The sequence below is a fragment of the Oryzias melastigma genome, linkage group LG11 (assembly GCF_002922805.2).
Source record: "Oryzias melastigma strain HK-1 linkage group LG11, ASM292280v2, whole genome shotgun sequence".
In the NCBI taxonomy this organism is placed as follows: Eukaryota; Metazoa; Chordata; class Actinopteri; order Beloniformes; family Adrianichthyidae; genus Oryzias; species Oryzias melastigma.
In genome coordinates this window covers 1,678,236-1,686,531 of record NC_050522.1, presented here as the reverse complement: position 1 = coordinate 1,686,531, position 8,296 = coordinate 1,678,236, and positions in this window count along the sequence as shown.

Here is an 8,296-nt window from a genome sequence, read left to right as displayed (position 1 = left end):
AGTGACCTCAGCTTCGGTAATGGACAGTTCCACCCCAGTATCCTCAGCCTCTGCTTCCTCAACGGAAGGCGTGTCAGCAGGGTTGAGGGGATCCTTAAAGTATTCCTTCCGCCGCCCGACAATGTCCCCAGTTGAGGTCAGCAGATCCCCACCTGCACTGAAAACGGTGCCTGCAGAAAACTGCTTTCCCCTCCTGAAGCACCCGATGGTTTGCCAGAATCTCTTTGAGTTCAACCGATAGTCCTTCTCCATGGCCTCACCAAACTCCTCCCAGGACTGAGTTTTTGCCTCCATAACAGCCCGGGCTGCAGCTCGCTTAGACTGCCAGTACCCATCAGCTGGCTCTGGAGTTCCACAAGCCAGCCAGGCTTGATAGGACTCCTTCTTCAGCTTGGCGGCATCCCTTACTTGCGGTGTCCACCACCGGGTTTGAGGGTTGCCGCCACAGCAGGCGTCAGAGACCTTGTGGCCGCAGCTCCGGAAAGCAGCATAGACAATAGAGGTGGAGAACATGGTCCATTCGGACTCAATGTCACCAACCACCTGCTTGAAGTTTCCCCGGATGTGGGAGTTAAAGACCTCCCTGACGGAGGGCTCAGCCAGACGTTCCCAGCAGACCCTGACAGCACGTTTAGGTCTGCCAAGTCTTTCCTGGTCTCCTCCCCTGCCAGTGAATCCAACTCACCACCAGGTAGTGATCAGTGGACAGCTCTGCTCCTCTTTTTACCCAAGTGTCCAAAACACATGGCTGGAGGCAGTGTTGGGGGTAATGGCCTAAAAAGTAATGAATTACTGTAATTTAATTACTTTTGTCAGTAACGGGGAAACGTAAAAAATTACAGTTCAAATTTCGGTAATAAATTAAAATTACTGGACTACAGAAACCCTCGTTACTCTGTTACTTTGGTTTTGAAGGCTCTGATATTTTCTCTCAGTTAAAATAGATTTGGACTGATTTGGTCAAATAACATAAAAGCTATTGTAGAAAAACATGAAAATTTACACTAAAAAAATGACAAAAATTGGAAAAACCATCAAAAGCTAACGTAAACTGCTGTTACAGATAGTTCTTAGTCAATTCTATTATTCTAAAGTGATTTGCTCAGTATCTCTAGACCTCTCGCACAAGTTCAGGCTCCTTCCCTCCCAGACAGGTGACATTCCATGTCCCAAAAGCAAAATTCCATGCCTGGGGTTTGGGCCGCCGAGGCACTCGTGTTCGACTGCCGCCCAAACCACATGGTACCGGCCCCTTCAGATCTCTCCTGCAGGTGGAGGGCCCACTGGAGAATGATCCTACGTCACTCCTTCGGGCTGGACCCAATTGGGGTCCGTGGGAGGAGCCCCGGCCACCAGGCGGTCACCTCCGAGCCCCAACCCAAGGCCTGGCTCCAGGGTGGGGCCCCGGTGACGCAAATCCAGGCAACACAACTGGCTCTCATGGGTTTTCGCTCATGAAGGGGTTCTGAACCACTCTTTGTCTGGCTCATCACCCAGGACCTGTCTGCCATGGGAGACCCTTCAAGGGGCAGAAACCCCAACAGCATAGCTCCTGAGATCACTTGAGCACTCAAACTCCTCCACCACGTTAGGGTGGTTCAAGGAGGGGCTGTCCTGTTATTACCCTTTACCCTTTTTAGCCAGCAAAGTGCAAAATTATTTATCAACTACATGAAGTACAATTACTTTTTCAACTCTTGTTAAGTAGGACAAAAAAAAGTAAACCCTCAGACCTACTGCCATTTCTTCTGAGCAAGTTTCTACAAGCAGAGTGTCTTGAAAAAAATCTGCATCTTTCAAAAAGACACTCCTTCCAACACTCCATCACATGTGATCATTCTTTACAGTGCGACTGGCCAGGAAAGGTCGTAGAGATGAAAAACCAGTGACACAGCCGCCTTACTTCTTCAGCTGACTTCAATGAACAGCTGGTCACTTCTCAAGCAGAAACATTGAATGGATATTAAACCGTATGGCTCTCCAGTGTCTGGGTAGCCGAGGATGTGGCTCCACAAAATTTTGAATGATGAAATAAATAATTTTGCCATCTCTGTGGATGGAAAACTTGTGGTAGCTGTTGAAAAGAAGGATGACTTTCAATCACTGAGCCAATTCATAGGATGCCTTTGTAACAAGGGGGGTGGTGGGGGGTAGGCGACGAGGCCAAGATGAGCAATTCAGCCCGTCGCCACCTCCACCACCGGTCCATATCAGCCGGGAGCAGGGTAAAAACCACACACAAAGTCCTTTACAGGAGAGTGACAATGTTTATTAAGTCCAGAGGTGGAGTCCTTAAAATGTCCTTCCTGGATTGGAGTCCATGCTGACCATTGGGAGGAGTTTGAGTCCAAAAAAAATAAAACAACCAGGTGCCTGAATATAAAATAAAAATAAAAGCTTTAGTAAAAATGATAAAACATGCATAAAGTATAAAACAGGCCCTGGAATAAAAGCATGCATTCCTCCCATTGCAGCTAAAAAGAAAGACACTACTCTTAAAAAGCATAATCCCTTCAGGAAGGAGAAGGAAGGGGTACTTAGCTCAAAGAGGGGTGGGTCGCAACCACACCCTTCTGCCGCTCCAGCTGACTCTCCCCTTCCTTGACTCCAAGCGCGTCACATCAGGTGGCTAAAAGCTTGTGCCGTCCAGGGAGGACCGGTGGTCACCCCGCTCCCAGGGCGGCATGGCTCCAGGAGACGTGGGGATCCCCGCCTATGAGTCTTGTGCGTCCTCCCGCGTGTCTTCTGTGTGCCTGCACATCTCTGTGTCCGTCTTGCTGCTGCACCTGGTGCTCTTTTTAAAGTCACCAGGTGTGGCTGGAGTGCACCTGTTCTCCATCTTCCAATTAGCTCCATGGTGCATTCAAAACAGTCAGTGCACACAAACAGGGCCCAGCAAAAAATAGATTAAAAACATAATAAAAAACACATCCTATTACACCTTCTTGTAAGCTTTGTGTCTTTACCATACAACTGAAAACAAACAAGTTAAATAGCAAAATCTTTTTTTCTTTTTTTTGAGTTGCCAGATTATAAACTCATATAGTTGACTAAAGATGCCATATTGTCTCAAAAAAGCAAAAACTTACATTTCATTACCCAAATTTTCCCGTGTCAGAGTTTGTAATATTCACCTAATAATCCTGGATATGGTGTAGAGATGTAAATCTTTAACTTTGTTCCTATATTTCAACGTTTTTTTATTCTAACTGAATCTCCGTGTGGAATGAATTTGGCCAGGGTCAATAATAGAGTTAATTATCCCTTGAAAAGTGTGTTGGTGCACCTGCAAGACCAAGAGTTGCTCAATTTGTTGTAGGGGTGTAACGGATCACGGATAATCCATGAGAAGTGGCCAGGAAGAGGGAAGTCTGGGCATCTTTGTTTAGGCTGCTGCTTCTGTGACCCAGTCCCGAATGAGCGGAAGAAGATGGATGAATGGATGGATGGACCAAACCACACTGTTTAAAAATGTGAGAAATCTATGTCCTGCACAGTGTGGTGGTACTCACTACAAAAATTTGTGTTATAGACAAAGGGCTCCAGTTGTGCAGTGATGTAACGAGTTGCATAAAATACACTCTTAACCAAAATCAGGGTTTAACTAATTTCCATTTTTAATCAATACAAACTATTCAAGCAAATGAACACATATCTTTAAATTCCCCCCAAAACCAAAATGAAAAAAATGTCCTCTTATTCTTTTCAGTCTCTTCAGGCTTTTTAGCCTCTCTCCCAGTTCTCAGATAAAAAAATTCAGTGTCCAAAAAAATATAGATCCACCAAGAAACAGAAGTCTGAAAAAGAAAACAATGGAATGATCTCACCAAAATGGATGAAGTTGCAGTTTCCTCCCTAAATCCAGCTTTTGGTAGGTTATCCTTTTTATTTCTTTATGGGGTCCCTCGTAGCCTTCCCCAGCGTTTTGTCTTACTCCTCCATATGACAGCTGCCGACGCCCCAAACTTTTCTCTTTTTATTTCCTTGCTGGTGACTCCACCCACTTCCTCCAGAATTGACAGAACACAACACAAAATTCTACACAATATTTATAAAAAGCAGTTTCTATTAGTTTTAGAGCAATAGTATTTTCAGACAACTGTGGACTTAATTCATATCATTGTTTATTTATGTTGGCCACTGGATACCTTTGTGGCAATGCTACAGTGATATCCACAGGATTTGTAACAACTTCACTAAAACATACCAGGGTTCAAATCCCACTGCTGGCAGGTTTTAACTTTTTTTTAAATACATATTTACATTTCATTAGGTATAAGGACTTTTTGGTGTCTTCATGCAACACAATAAGATAGAGCTCTGAAAGAGCTAGAACAGCGTTTCGTACACGCGGTTCGTATGCGATAAAACTCTACTTTTTACTCCCGTCTTGAGACAACTTCAGACTACGGTAGTACAGACAAAACAAACATTTTCTGACTAATTATCACAGTTCTCAGAGTCAGTAATGCACCAGGGCTGAAGTTACCACCCTCATCGATTTTGATTGGTCCTTTGTGTTAGCCCCGCCCCAACGTGCCACAACGAGGTCAAAAGTTTTGAAACTGAAATTTTCAGATTTGAAAATGGAAAAAAAAAAGTTTAAAGTTAAAAAAGATTTGAAACTGAAAGAGTTTTAAAACTGAAATTTTGAGTTTTGAGGCACAAAAAACATTTGAAGCTGAAAATAATTAAATTGATTTTAGAAAAGCAAAAATGTTAGGACATTTGACCTTTTTTGGGGGGCCAAACACCAATATGTTTTTCAATTTGTTTTTTGGGGGTGGGGGTTCAAATAATATTGGCCTCAAAATAGGTCCATATGCGTCCGCCTGGGTTATGACAAACTCGCAGTGTGGCTCCAGGACTGCAACCATCCGTGGCCAATCATCTGCTGTAGCTAGACAGCTCTGGTAGCTGCAGTGTGAACCCATCAAGAATAGCTAGACGAATATTATACATAACGCGGAAGTGTTGGATCAATATAACTGTTTCACATTGACATTGTGTATCCTACATAAAACAAGTATACTGGCACAACTGCAACTTCAATTTGTTCGTCCGTCAAATGCCTTTTTCTCCGAAGCTGGTGCTCTGAACAGAATCTTCTCACTGACAACTCTGAAAGCTTCTCAGTCGTTGTAAGGTCGCTGAAATCTCTGCATGTGCTAGATTTCTCTGAAAACAGTCTGTCACCAGATCTGACCATTCTTCCAAACTGGCCATGTGAGCACCCACAGCTCATGTCGTACTTATTATTTTTTATTTATTAAAGCTTTATTTACAACTGTGCTACATTACATAGAATTGCAATGTCATCAGTAACAGCATTACAGCACAACAACCACAATGATCCAACATAGCATATATAAGACAACATATAAGAGACTTAACATAATAGTACACATAAACATAAAAAATACATTTAAAAAAAGTATACAAATGACAATGTCACGTAGGTGTACGGGAGGGGGGCAACTTTGGAGATCCGCTGGGGAGATGACTGGGCACCCAATAATGCAGCAAGTCAAAAAACTGTTTAACACTCAATTTATTATTACATAAAATGTCCATAAAATCTCAAAGGCGTTAAAAGATGTAAAAAAGCTATAAGGATAAAATCTGTTGGCTCCATAAAACGTCCATAAAATCTTTAAGGCCTAAAAAAAGAAATCACGGCGTTCACCCCACTCTTCCTGGTCATAGGTCTCACTCTTTTCACCTTGTCCCCCACCAGCAAAGAAGATGTCCACACAACTAGAACATGCAAAAATGTGTGTATCAAGCCCCCAACAGAAAACAAAAATCACACCAAACTGTTAAAGAAAGAGTGGGTGTCACCTTCCTCCGTGCGTGCAGCGCCGGCAGGCGGTCCTCTTCCTCTGTGCATGTAGCGTCGGTGATCACTGTATATTTGGCGGCGACAGCGTCTTCCCCTCCCCTCCCCGCCCCAATTTACTCCACCTTGTGGCGTCTCGGCCTCTCGGCCTCTCGGCCTCTCGGCCTCTCGGTCTCTCGGCCTCTCCATCCCCTTCCCCCTGACTGCTCCGGAAGGCCTATGGACACAATTAAAAACCCTCCCAAGACAGTAACCACACCTCCCCACAGGTGTACCCAATCAACCCCTACATCAGCCTCCTATGACAACAACTTAACTTTTTGTTAGGGATTCTTGTTAAGTTTGTTTTTCTTAACAAAACTAAGTATTTTAGAGGCATTTTTCTTTTTCATATAATTAATTAACTGAAAATAAAAACGCTCCTATAGTGAAAATTATTAAAAAGTGGTTTGGTCTTAAAAAATGTATTTTTGTGAATAAAAACGTTCCTTGTAATAGCAGGACATTATGAACTATAATTACTGCTGTATTAGCAATTTAAGAAGAATACCAAAAACAAAACTCTTCCCAAAATGTTTAAATAATTCCACACTTAAAGAATAAATGATCTAGAGTCTCAATGTCATTTAAACAAAAACTACAGCCGTTATCTTCAAAACCAAATCTGTGTCTCAAAAACTCCTTGGATGGGTAAACATCATTAATTATTTTAAATTAAATCTCTTTTACTTTTGGTAAAATAGAAAACTTAAGGAATTTAGATCTCAAATCAATCACCTCTTCTTTAGGAAAGTGTCTAGAAATGTTTATTTTCTGATAAGATGTTTGAAAAAGTTCTTTGACAAACTGTACGAAGGTGTTTGGTAATTCTGTTTTCATAACAGGTTGTCCGTTTAATAGGACAGAAGGAAGTTCTAAATGAACTTTGTTTAAGAATAAACTTTGAGATAATTGGAGCAACGTTTGAGGAAGGGTTTTGATCACAGAATCATATTGTTTCTATCAGATAACTGAAATTAGGAGTAAACGTTTTCAAACGTCCAGAGTTATCCAGTAAATGCAGGACAGACCACACCCCCTTTACCCAGCCAATCATTGTAAAACAAGGATTTGTTTCTTCATAGCAGAGCAGTTCCAGAGACGTGGTGTGAGGACTAAAATTGTGCTCATAAATGACTCTTCAGTACAGTAAAACTTTTTGATGAAAGGCAGAAAGTTTGAATGGCAGTTTCTTCAGATCATAATCACATTTCAGCAGGAAGTTGATTCCATCAACATGATTGAATATCTTGGAGGGAAATTGAAACCAGAAGCCGTTTCTGTTCTTTAAGAAGGATCTCAGGCAGTTGATTTTAACTGTACCATCTAAACATTCCACATCAGTAGCTTTAAGTCCTCCCCCTACATATTCTGTTAGCATATATCCGCTAATGTAGTGAGCAGATGCACGCTACTTTTTTGCAAAGACTTCTGGGAAATTACTAGAGCCCTCGATTTTGGAATTGTAGATTTGGACAGCACCACCAAAAAGTGAACACACAATATAGTAATTAGGGAAGGTAAAGTTAGATATAAATTTTGTTGTCTTGAAAAGCTAGGTTTTGATGAACATGTGTGTAATGCAGTTAGAACGCTTTACACAAAAGGAAATAGCTCTGTTAAGATGAGTAATAGTACAACCCCCAGATTTTTACTTCAAAGAGGAATAAGACGAAGGTGCCCTGTGTCTGTGTACTGTTTTCTTATAGTTGCACAAGTATTCTGTAGATATATAAAATCCAGTAATATTAGTGGCATTTCTATTGCAAGTAAAGACATTTTCTTGAGTCATCTGGTAGATGACACAACTTATTATTTTAATTTCTTGAAATTATTGAAACATTTTCAAAGGCTTCCAAAAGCTGAAAGAATTTCAAGGCTTGTTTGTGTTGCATCCTCGCTCTCTCTGGACAACAAAAGCACAAAAAGGATTAACCAGATTCTCTTCAATTTTCTGTGGAGAAGTCGAATTCACTGCATTCGTAAATCTGTGGTCATTAATTCATCAAAAAATGGAGGACTGGACTTTGATTTTTCTACTCTAAAATAAAGTTTTAAAAATTCAATGGATAAAAAATTAGATTCTGTTATGGAATTTTATACCAAAATTGTCAGGGTTTAGTGTGCAGACACAGATGCAGGAAAGCTGTCAGATCCAAAAAAGTGTTTTTTATAACAAAAATTCCAAAAACGAAGGAAGCACTAAGCTGAAAAAATAGGATTAGAGTCACTAAAGTCAAAGTCCATAAACAAACCAAGGTCAAACTCCAAAACCATAAACACACAAGATTTATTTTATATATAAACACTGCTCACAAAAATTAAAGGAGCACTTTAAAGAAACACATCAGATACATCAGATCTCAATATGAAGTTGGATATCTATACAAATAACGACAGGGCAGTGTCTTAGGAACA